Raw genomic sequence first — 12,508 nt, forward strand, 5'->3', positions numbered from 1 at the left:
TGGAGGAAGGCAGGGAGCCCCAGGACTGCCTCCATGCCCTCGGGACAGGGTAGGGGAGCGGCTCTGAAGGTATGAGAGCCGAGGCTACCCAGACATCAGGCATTCATCACTGCCACTTCGCTTAGGGGACCTCAACAGCCTATGACCACGCCTATTTGGGAGATGCAGAGGCGCCAAGTTATCCACCAGGCTGACAAGGAGAGGAGCTGGGATCAAACCCAGGATCATATTCCAAGTGCTCTGCTCACTGGCCCCCAGACTAAGGCTGCCTGCCAAAACTGACCACAGGGCCCCCCGCCTGGCACTCTACACCTCAGTGGTCTCCCTGCTGAGCCATCCCACCCCATCACACTGAGATAAAGGGACAGAAGCCTGGGATCCAGGAGACAGGACTGGAAGCATGGCCAGGGTGGGCACGTCCTGCCCATCCCCCTTTTGCTGTCCCAGCCCAGGTCCCAACTGGTAGCCTGAGTGACGAGGAAACTGACAATGAGTGGGAGAGAGAGGATGCCCCTTGGTTCCAAGGCAACTGCTGCAGCACTCAGTCTTTCAGGATAGACTCAGGTTAGGCCTCAGCTGCTAAAACACCTATTATTTTGGGGCTGGTTACCTTGGTAACTCAGGTGGTGAGGATGTGGTGGGAGGAGGGGGCGCAGAGGAGGGGTCAGATCAGGATAGGCCAGGCAAGGGGCCAGTGGCTCACAGGACAGACTGACCCCCCAAGCCTAGACATGACCCTGGTCACACACTGAGCCTTGATCTTCATCACAGACTGACTTCTGATCCTAGACACAGGGTGCTTGGCCCCAATAACACACAAGCCCTGATCCTGGTCACAGACCACCCCCCGACCTTGGCTGCACTTCCACCACAGAGGGACACTCAACTACTGGTGGATGCTCTGCATCACGTATGGAGCCCTGATCCCAGAAACAGACTGCCCACGACCTTGGCCGTGCTCCCATCACGGAGGGACACTCAGCGAGTGGTGGCTGCTAGTTTTGTTGTCATTGTTACATCTTTAACGTGTGTCCCACTCACAACTGACACTTGACAAATGTTATTCAGACTACTGCATCCACAATGGGGGACTGTCCACAAGGACTCCTGAGGTCCGCAGTGCTGGGCGAGGCTCTCAAGACCCCCTTTGCTGGGTGGCCACAGGGCTCCTGGGCTGGGTGGGCTATTAGGGGGCAGCAGAGGAGTGGGCAAGGCTGGGGGTTGGGCTGCCCCTCCAGGCCCAGACAGAAGCAGCCATTCTTCCCTGGCTCAATGCCCCCTCTGTCTGTAAGCCTCGTTTCTGTCTCACTACTGGATTAACAGAGCCAATTAATGGTGGCCAGGTAGCCTTGGCCACCTAGGAGAGAGGGCACATGGTGAGGGGGCTCCCAGCCTCCTTCCCACCCTGATGGCCCAGCCTGGAGGCTGTGGCCTCCCTGGCCCGTGGCCCCAGTCAGCCGGGATGAGGGCCCTGCGAGAGGCCTGCATCCTGCTAGGCCTTCCTGCTTCCTGGGCAGAGCTCTCCTCAGCCCAGCAGGTGGGGCAGCAGAGGCAATGGGTCAGCCCCTGTCCATTCCTACCCTGCTCTCGCCTACCAGGCTGGTTCCCCAGGCATCCAGGGCGTGGTCCAGAGCCTCTGAAGTTAGGGCCTGTCCTGGGGCAAAGGGACTCCTCCTCAGCCCCACGCATGGATGTGCAAATGAGGACCACAGGGGACAGGACCTCTTTCTGAATTCCCCGACACAGTCCCCAGTACCCCCTACCCCAGCACCCATGGGTCCTGACTTGGCCCATCTGGCCAGGGGTAGGAAAATGCACAAAAGACTACCATAAGAGAGAGAGGAGCATGGAGCTGAGAGGCCAGGGGAGCGGGAGGGTAGCTGCAGAGATGCCACCAGGCAGAGACAGAGGTGGAGGACAGAGGACAATTGCTCTAGCCCAAGAAACACTTCCCAGCCAGATGCGTGATGTAGCCATGTCACATTTGGACAGGCCAGGTGGGGGCAGGCCTGAAAAAGGGCCACGTGTTGGCCTGGGCCTCCTGCTGGCTCCCAGCTGGGCTACAGATGGAGGGACTCATGTGACCCAGCCTCCCCTAACCAGGGTGAGGGGCGAAGCTCCCTAGCACAGGCTCAGCCAGCAAGAACTGGGGCCGGGCACCTGCCTGGCTCAGCTACGTGTCTTCTGAATGACTGCTGGACCTCTTTAGTCTGCGTGCCACCCCACCCTGACGTACATGTGCACACACACACTCCTCCTACCAGTAAAGTGCAGTGCAGGAGACACCACGGGCGGGACAACCAGGGGACAAGAGCTGGTTCTGCCCTCTGTCTCCCCTTTACAAGCTGTGTGACCCTGGCTGCTGCCTTAACATCTCTGTGCCTCATTCCACTACATAAGCATTAATTCAGGGCCTCCTGCGTGCCGGGTTTCATCAGCCAGCAGGGCAAACTCCTCTGCCTTGTTGGGGGCTACATCGTGGCAGGATAGAGAATAAGGGCACAGGAATTACCCAGTGTTCACAGGCGATGCCATGTGGGAGGAGAAAGAGACAGGGTGCAGTGAGAGCGTGGCTGGGGCTGCTGCCACTTGAAGCAGCACGGTCAGGGGGTCAGGATGGCCAGGGCACGACAAGCTGAGGGAAGGGGCCCTGTGGGTGTGCGGGTAAGTGTGTTCCAGCCCAGGGAATAGCCTGTGCAAAGGCCCTGCGCAAGGGGCCGCCTCGCTGAGGAGACATCCCCGGGCTGCTGGAGGAGTAAACTGATTGACAGGTGGTGCTTCCTGCACAAAGGAGACACTCAGATGTGGCTGCTGTCACCACCACCAAGATCTTTACTTCAAGGTCTCAGAGCATCAAGGCCTTCGGAGTCCCGGGCACTCACATGGGGTCTGAGCTGCCTCTGGGCCGAGTGACCGTGTCCTGTCCTGCAGCCGAGCTCCCCACTTTACATCGTGGCAGCCCCAGCCCACAGGCCCTGCAAGCCATCTTCCCCCAAGGCCCCCAGCCCTGCCACACAGCCTCAACACGCGCTTTGTCACAACTGCTGAAAGCGGCCTACACACACACTCACACATGGTGGATGCGAGTACCTCCCACGCTCACACACAAGCACAAAAGAACGCAATGCACACACGTACCTACTGACATGCTGGAAGGGGGCAGGCATGATCATGTGCACACACGTGCCCCATGCACTGAACACATGCACACACACCCCTTGTACACACTCCACCCTGAAGGAAGGAGAAAAGCTGCCCCAGCCAAGGTGGCAGTGACCTCCACCTTGCCCAGCCCAAAGATCTGCCCTCAGGCCTCCCACCCCAGTGCTGGGGACCCTGATACACGGATGCAAGATTGAGATTTTCTGATGTTTCCTGGATGCCACACTTGCACCCTCTTCCCGGGGTTTTGGCCACCTCTTTTCTCCTTTTCTGATCCTCTCCAGCACCACGCTGGTTCAACACGTTTCTCACCTAGGGTACTCTGACTGGGGCCGTGAATACAAACAGGTCCAGGATAACCAACCTCCTTTGTAACTTCACTTAGCTTATTCTGTGCCTCTACAGATGCTATTCTGTGGGATCCATGAGTGCCACTGGCTCAGGAGAGGCCAAGGGCCCTGGACCACATCACCTGGTCCCGTGATGACCTGCTGGCAGGAAAGCCCAGCCCAGACTGGCCCCTGCTGCCCTCCCAGCCCTGGCTAAGGCCCCAGCCTCCCTTAACATCCTGCACTTCCTTCAAATGGGGGCTCCCCTCCCAAGTGTCTGCAGGGTTCCCTACCTGCCCTGCTGCCATGGAGGCCCACCCGGGGTCCCAGTTCACAGATCATGCCCTCCTGGACAGGTGCCCCACTTACCAAGGAAACCAAACGGCTAAGAAGGTGGACTGTGCCCCCACCCCTCCTTGCTGGGACTAGAAATTATTTTTATCTGTGCAAGATTCATATTCTTGCTCTTTCCCAGGAGTATTTCATTAATAATAAACATTTACTAGAATTTTTGTACATATTCATTGTAGAATCACAGATTTTTTTTAAAAGAAAAATCTTCACATGTAATGCAAATGCCCAGAACTAAATTTTCATCACATCTGTGTACATATTTTTGGCTAAGACCATAGCCTTCTTGTGTTTGTATGTAATAAAACTGATTTTTTCTTTTTTTCAATGATCTTCAAAAGGACATCTCTGCAGGTCAACATACATCTATTATCTATGCCACCTTCAATGGTCAAATATCACTCCATACCAAAAAAGTCCTTTGTGAGTTTTCCTTTATACATTGCTGTTTTAGGTAGTCTTGAGAAAAACAAATTGTATGTTACTTATCTCTAATTTATCTCTAATTATTTACCTCTAAATAGTATAAACAGCATTGGCGTATAAAGGGAATACACACTTTTTAATGGGGGACTTACCAGCAAATCATCTCTCTGAAAACTCAAAAGCAACTGAAACTTGAATCAACAATACACGTACCATTGGTCTTCATCCTGACGAATTTTGTGAAGGGACAATGGTATTTCATTTAAGTTCCTTTTCTGACCAGAGATGCTAAATATTTTTCCCTGTATCCATTGGTCACTTACAGATACGAAAAAAAGGACTCTGCCCAACTTCAAATTAGAAGTTTTGCTTGTTGCTTTCAAAGACTTGTCAGTAAAAATGAAGACTTCTTTTGTCTGATACACACTGTAAATCTTTTAAAACACTGTCTTTTATTTTGTTAATCTTATTTTCTGATCTACAGGGTTTTAATTTTTTTATGTTGTTAAGTCAACCTCCAGATTCTTGCTTTTCAAGTCCTTCTTTGGAATGTCTTTGTCAGCATAAAAAATGTATAAATAGGAGTTTTATGTTTTCTTCTGGTACTTCTCTCACTTTGTATATTTAAAAATTTTAATCTATACATCAGAAAATTATTTTTGTGAGGTAAAAATCTGGCTACTTTTCTCTAAATAGATTATTTTTCCACCATTTATGAATAACTTATCCTTATATGAAATTTCATCAGTGACAAGTCCTAAAGTCCTACATATACTTGGGTGTTTGGGCATTTTCTGTTCCGTTCATTTATCTGTTTTTTCAGTTGTTGGTAAATGAATAATTTGTGGAAATTTAGAGCACATTCTGATATCTAGAAGGGCAAAGCTCTGTCTTTGTCTACTACACAGAAATTTGAATTTTATCACAAGAATTAAAAACAGCATGTGTAACTCAAAATTTTTAAAAACCATGATAATGTTTACTTGGTTTATGTAAAACTGAATAAACATGGGAAGACCACACATTTTTAAAAAATGAGTCCACCTATTCAAGAACACAGCCATCTCCCCACTTGAAAGTTGTCCTCTAAGGCCCTTCAGTAAAGAACACATGTACAAACGTGTACACTGATTTAAAACGGATCTTGAATTTTATCCCAAGAATTTTTATCCCAGAGGCTCATCTATCACGGGAATTATTTTTCTCATTACACACTTTCCTATATATAAAAGTGTACATTCAAAATAAGATGCCATTTTATGTTTATGTTTAATTTGGTTTCTGTTATTACTGATATGCAGTTAAATCACTTAAAAACTGTCAGGAAAGTGCTAAGGGGAACTATGAGCGGGTTCAAAACCAGTTAAAGCTTTAGTTGCCTATAAAGTCGGCTGGGCACTGGACCCCACGTTGGTTTCCAGCAGCCCCAGAGGGAAGCTGCCAGGTGGCTGGGCCCCCAGCTCCTCCCAGGCCCGCCCCGCCCTGTCCCCAACGCCTGTAGCCTGTTCTTTTTATCTGGTTCGCCCAGGCCGTTTTTTTCTTAGCAAGAGAATATGCTGGGTCTTTCAGATGTTTCCTAAGCTGGCAGCTACGTGGATCTTTTTCATATCTTTTGTTCAGATGCGATATCCAGGCTGGGAGTTCCTGCGGTCTCTCTGAGGGCTAATGGAAGAAGAGCCCACAGGTGGCTCACAGTTCTGACAGCAAAAACAAAAAAACCTACTCATTTTTGGGCCTATGGGCTCAACACATTTCTACCACTAGGCTTTCCGCCACCACTGGGGTCTGGCTGGGAAGCTGTGTCTGCTGGACTCTATCAGTACACAGTAATCATGGCCTAGCAACGCCGCTCATCACAGTGCCCGTGTGCCTCGGAACCCCGAGCCACTGCCCCGCGCGCAGAGGCCCTGTGGCCCAGCATGCCCTGCCCGCACGTGCAAGCCCCAGGCGTCTCAAATCTCTGCCATTGCTTTTGGGCCACACTGGATTCCTTTCAAATGTTGGTGCTAGTTGACTGGATGGTTCAGGACATTTGCAGAATTTAGACTCACCCCTGAGAAAGACATGTTTGCATGCAACTGGGCACAGAGTGGCGTGGAGCTTCAGGATGCTGAAGGCCTCATTCCCCAGAGAGCTCCCCCCTAAAATTCTCTAAATCTAATCCCTCAGTTTATTCCTGTTGTCGCCTGAAATAGTCACACAACATGAGAGTTGTGGCTTAAGTTATATTGGCGGCAAAATGTTTGGATATCTGTGTATTTTTTTTTTGATAGCAGGAGTGAAGAGATTTTCTTAGGCTGTAAGTTTGTAACAGGAGAAAGAGCAGACAGTTTCTGGCAGTACTTAAGGAAGGCACAAACTGGCTGGTGTAGATTTCACCAGATGTAATACTGAAGAACAGCAAGCAGATGAAAAAAAATCAAGTAAAATGCAAACACAGAAGGAACAGGGGAACAAAGAGGATTGAGGAGAACGTCTGAAACTGCAGAATAATTCTGTTTCTGGCCAGGCCAAAGGGGAGACCCAGAGCCTAAGTCGCGCAATAAAGAAATCCCATGTCTTCCAGAAATGGGCTTGTACTGTGCCCCTACTGTGCTAATCAGTGGCTAGGAGCAGTTGTGGGCAACATGGTCATAGTACAGACACAGAAGTGGATCCAGGACAGCTGCTGGGGCATAGTAATGTGTCCCAAATGGGCTCCCGGGTTTGCCCAGGGGGATTCCTGGGACACAGGACTATCAGTGATAAAACCAAGACAGTCCTGGGGAAACTGGCATGGTTAGTTCCCCTCTCCCTAACACTGCAGACCTGGTCTGAGCACTTTCTTGCCCGTCATACCCCTCATCTCTGTGGCCCCTCTTAGGATCATTTCTACTTATCATGGCAGCTTACAGCTGGAAAATTTGGCTGGAAAGTGGTTTTGTTTCAATGGCATTTTGAGGGGAAAAGGCAGAATGGAGGGGGCTAAAGACAGAAGAGATGTGAAGAAATGGAAAATGCAGCTCCAACCCTGGGAGGAGGGGAGAGACAGGGCAGCAATGGAAGCAGGCATGAAGGTCAAGGGAGGGCTGCTTCCTTTAGTGACAGAAATGTTGAAACAGAGTGAAGCTGCCCTCAAAGAGCAGAAGGTTAAAAATACCAAACAGAAGCAGTCGAGACACAGGCGAGAGGGCAAGTGGGACTAGGAGTCTCCAGACAAGACTGAAGCCAAGACCAAAGTGGAAGGATCAGCCTGATGGGAGCGGAGGTAGATGTGCTTTCCTTAGACAGACACAAGGCAGCGACAGCCACTGTCAGCAGCATCACCTCCATCTTCCCAGGACGCAGGATTTACAGAATAGGTCTGTGCCGATTCCCAGAAGCTGATAAAAGACCTTGCCTGTCAAAACATTCCCTGAACCTGTTGCAAAGTTGTTCATTACACCTGCAATAAAAGCAGACCCTCCTGAAACTTACTGGTAGGCTCAGAACTCATGAAAGCTGGGGTGGAGGAGGAATGTTTTCCACAGGCCTCTGGGGAAAAGTCCTCCACTGTGCGGGGTCAGGAGTGACTCATCTAAATTCACACAGAAGATCTCGCTGCACTGGGACAGAATCACCTCACTTTGCCACCACAGCAGACTTTATCCCTGGGCAACTGAAGCCTGAAGGAAGGAGCTTTAATAGGAAGGAAGTACCCAGAATGGACTACAGGCCGACCTCGTTCTACTGCGCTTTGCTTTATTGTGCTTCACAGACACTTCTATTTTTTTATCAATTGAAGATCTGTGGCAACCCTGCAAGGGAGAAGTCTATCAGCACCATTTTTTTCCAACAGCATTTGCTCACTTTGTGTCTTTGTGATACATTCTGGTAACTGCCACAGTATTTCAAGCTTTTTCATTATTATTACATCCGTTATAGTGATTTGTGATCAGCAATCTTTGGTTGTTGCTATTGCAAAAAAAAATTATGACTCACTAAATGCGCAAATGATGGTAGCATTTTTTAGTAATAAAGTGTTTTTTAATCAAAGAGGAACATAGGTATTTTTTTAGACATAATGCCACCACACACTGAATAGACTACAGTACAGTATAAACATAATTTCTATATGCCCTGGGAAACCAAAACCTCATGTGACTTACTTTATTACAACATTTGCTTTACATGGATGGTCTGAAACTCAACGAACGATCTCCAAGGTAGCTTGCATTATCAGTAACTAGGCAGATCTGAGAACTTTAAGTGACAACACGGAAACTACAGCAGACAAACCAAACACTAAGATGGTCTTTCTGATATGTCAATTTCACTAAGCTGAAGTCCCTAATCACTTAAACACTAATCAAAGTCTTTAACTTTACAAATAAAGTCTGAAACTAAATAAATTTCAGAAACCAAAGCAGGTATCGACACACAAAAAAAGTCGCACTACATACAATAGCCAAGACATGGAGGCACCCTAAATGTCCACTGACAGATGACTAAAGAAGTTGTGGTATACTTATACAATGAAATATTACTCAGTGATAAAAATGAATAAAATAACGCCAGGTGCAGCAACATGGATCTGTCTGGGGATCATCATTCTCAGTGAAGTAAGCCAGAAAGAGAAAGAAAAATACCATATAATATCACTTATATGTAGAATCTAAAAAAAAGAAGATGAGCAAGAAAGAAAGAAAAAAGAGAGCACTAATGAGCTCATCTACAAAACAGAAACAGACTTGCAGATGTAGTAAACAATCTTATGGTTACCGGGGAGAGGGGGTGCAAAGGGATAAATTCGGGAGTTTGAGATTTGCAAATGTTAACCACCATATATAAAAATAGATTAAAAAATGGGGTAGAGCACATGCTTAGCATACACAAGGTCCTGGGTTCAATCCGCAGCACCTCCTCCAAAACATTAAACAAATAAGCAAATCTAATTACCGCCCCAACAAAAAAAACTTTTTAAATAAATAAATTTGAAAAATAGATTAAAAAACAAATTTCTTCTGTATAGCATACAGAACTATATTCAGTATTTTGTAATAACCTTTAATGAAAAAGAACATGAAAATAAATATATGTATATATATGCATGACTGGGACGTTAGGCTATACACCAGAAATTGACACATTATAACTGCCTATACTTCAGTTAAAAATAAATAAGTAAATAAATGCTACAAGGTATATACCCTACCTTGGGAGGGAAAAGCAAGCACCTCTCCCAAGGGGCTGTGGAGGGCACCAGAGAGCTTGGTGAGATCTATGGGGCGCAGGGCACGACCTTCCCTGGTCTGGAAGAAGGGGAGGGCCAGCTGAACAGGGAAAGGTCTCCTCAGAGAACTGGGTCCGCCCCCAGCCCACAGGCTGCTCTCCTAAGGAAGCTTAGCTGCCCAGGCCAACTCTGGCTCACTAACAGGTATGCCAGGATGGGCTTGAGTCTTAAGTGTTGCCCCAGCCAGGTCCTTCCAAACCCCAAACAATGGGGAGGGGCAAAAAAATAATTTTTTTTAAATATTAAAAGAAATCAGTCCTGGAATTATTTGAGGGCAACTCCAGTCTACACTTTGGAGAACCACTGGTCTGGAACTGTAAGGGTGCTTTTCACCTCAGCAAAACAAAACGCTCTGCTGTTCGAGCCAATGGATCAAAATCATGAAATCTGTTACAGGGGTGGGCTGGAGGCCATTGTGTACGTATGCTGAAATGGATTATTTACTCCTCAGCTACCTGCAATAAAGCAACAACACTCCTCCCCGAAGATTCAACCTCCATATTGACAGAGAAAAAACTAGCATCTAAGAAGTAAATCGCCTTAATCCACGTCAGCTGAATGAGGAATAAAGATACAACTTTCTTTTTAATCTGACATCTATACTGTATATACTGTAAATCCTTTGGCGACGCTTGGAAACACACTAGCCTTTTAGGACTGGAGCAGCTTGGGAGCAGAGAAATGGGTGCAAAGACCTGCTTAATTATTTATTATAATATTTGTTTCCCATCCATCGGGGTATTTTAAAAAGTGAAACAAGACATAATGAGCCTTGTCATACAGTTTCGTAATAGTTTATAGTCATAAAAAGAAATATGATACTTACTTTGCTGGGATGGTACCGTTTATCAACTCACAGAATTTAAAGAACAATGTAATGGTGTCTCCAAAGCAACTTCAAATTTTCATAACTCTAGGAAAGAAAAGCAAGGGTATTTTAAACAATCTATTTTTCTATCATTTTCAGCTTAACAAACTAGAGGCTAGAATTGCTCTAAAGCAGTTTATAATTGTACTGTTCGCACTTAGATTTATTAGGCTCCAAATACAAGTTAACATACAGACGGAAAGCACTTTATCCCACTTAAAATCAAAACCCCTACAAGGCTGGTGACTAGGCAGTAACAGCGGGGGCCAGTTGCTATGGACATTCGTTGTCAGTGGAAGCTTCCCACCGACAGAACCTAAATTGTACCCATAATTCTAGATGCAAAGCCATCTGAGTGCTGAAAAACAAGGCTTTTTTTTAAAAACACCTTTATTATGGTATGATTTTGTACAGTAAACTACACATATTTCAGATGTACAATTTGAAAAATTTTAATAAATGTATACACCAATGAAACCACAATCAAGATAGCTAACATTTTCATCTCTCCCCAAGATGTACAAGTGTCGAATTCCTTATTTATCCCTTCCCACCCACTTTACCTCTGGTAACCACAAGTTTCAATTATCACCCATTAGTGTGGACATACTGCTTGTTAAAATACTTCCACATCGCTTGGTAAAGAGCTGATTCTGGCAGCCCCCTCTCTAGGACTTTTCTCCAATTTGATTACTAAAAGCACATCCTAAGGCCCCCCCCAAACTCTCCTTCTTCTGTATGGCAACAAATATGAGACTATGAAAGGTCAATCTGGTGACAGTCTAACACAATGAATTGCTATGAAGAGGAAGTTGTGTGGTTGGACTTTGAGTAATAACTAAGATGTGGCTACAAAAGAACGTTGTTCTTCTTGTGCAGCAGGTAGTGGTTCCTGAAAGCAATCCCAAAAGGAGACACTCCTACTTTGATCAGCTTCATAAAACTAAGATAGGAAATATTTTATAAATATTAATGTTATTTAACATAAAGCACTTCACTAAAAAATTTTGTTCCCTTCCAATCTATAGACATCTTCTTCTTTAACTTCACTAACCACTGAAACAGATCTGTCCCGTAACTAGGCATCTGACCCTTCAATTAACACTAGAGAAATATCAAGAAGACCAGCAAGTCAGAAGACAGGGTTGACCTCCAGCTCCAGGAAAAAGACCCTTTATGCGCCAAGACACTCCTAGGCCCTAGACCAGTCTAGGACTGAAGGGCCAAAAACACCACCTGAGTCAACTCTGATCTCCTCCAAGGACCTCCACCAGCACAGAAGCTAGGGACCACTCAGGGGTGGAACTTCCTTAGAACAAGAAAATTATGTCTCCTCTCCAAACATCACGTGTAGGCAATCACTTCCCCTCCTCCACTACACCCCATTCAACAACATACAACCACCAGCACCACCTTTACGTGAAATGAAAAGAGCCTATTAGAACCTTGGCCATCTCTAATTTATTCCTGTAGATCAGGGTTGTCCAAAAACAACCCAAAATGTGAGCTGTGTGGTATAGTTTTAAATTTCTACTAGCCACATTTCAAAAGTGGAAAGAAAAGTGAAATTAATTTTTGTAGTATTTTACTTAACACCATACATTCACAGTATTATCATTTTGACAAGTAATCAATATAAGTAATTATTATTAATGAGTTATTTTTCTTTCTTAAAAGTGTCTTCAAAATTCTGTATTTTACAAGCTTAGAGGACATCTCCATTTGGACTAGTCACATTTCAAGCACTCAATAGCCAATAGCCACACGTGGTGAATGATCCCTGAATTGGACAACACAGTTTCAGACCAGGGGTCCATAAATGGTGACCAGCATGAGCCAAGAATGGTTACTGCATTTCTAACTGGCTGGAAAAAATCAAAAGAAGAATATTTCATGACATGTGAAAATTATATGCAATTCAAACTTCCATGTCCATAAATAAAACCGCACCGAATCACAGCCACTTTCACATGCATGCTGTCTGTGGCTGCCTCGTGCTGCAATGGCAAAGCTGAGCACTGATGACAGAGGCCTATGGCCCACAGAGCATAAAATAGTATTACAGGAAACGTACGAAGAAAAAAACCTTGCTGATCCCTGTTTCAGTTGATCATGATGCCG

General features: G+C 46.1%; 1 protein-coding gene across 1 annotated transcript in view; it reads right to left on the minus strand.

Annotated features, from left to right (window-relative positions):
• Window positions 1-12,508, minus strand: part of LOC105102688 (ankyrin repeat domain-containing protein 26-like) — a 130,689-nt gene that overhangs the window by 115,628 nt on the left and 2,553 nt on the right. Inside the window, exon 2 of the mRNA XM_064484639.1 lies at window positions 10,346-10,432. The gene's annotated coding sequence lies outside the window, so the exon portion shown is untranslated. The remainder of the gene's footprint in view (window positions 1-10,345; window positions 10,433-12,508) is intronic.

The sequence above is a fragment of the Camelus dromedarius genome, chromosome 4 (genome assembly GCF_036321535.1).
Source record: "Camelus dromedarius isolate mCamDro1 chromosome 4, mCamDro1.pat, whole genome shotgun sequence".
NCBI lineage: Eukaryota > Metazoa > Chordata > Mammalia > Artiodactyla > Camelidae > Camelus > Camelus dromedarius.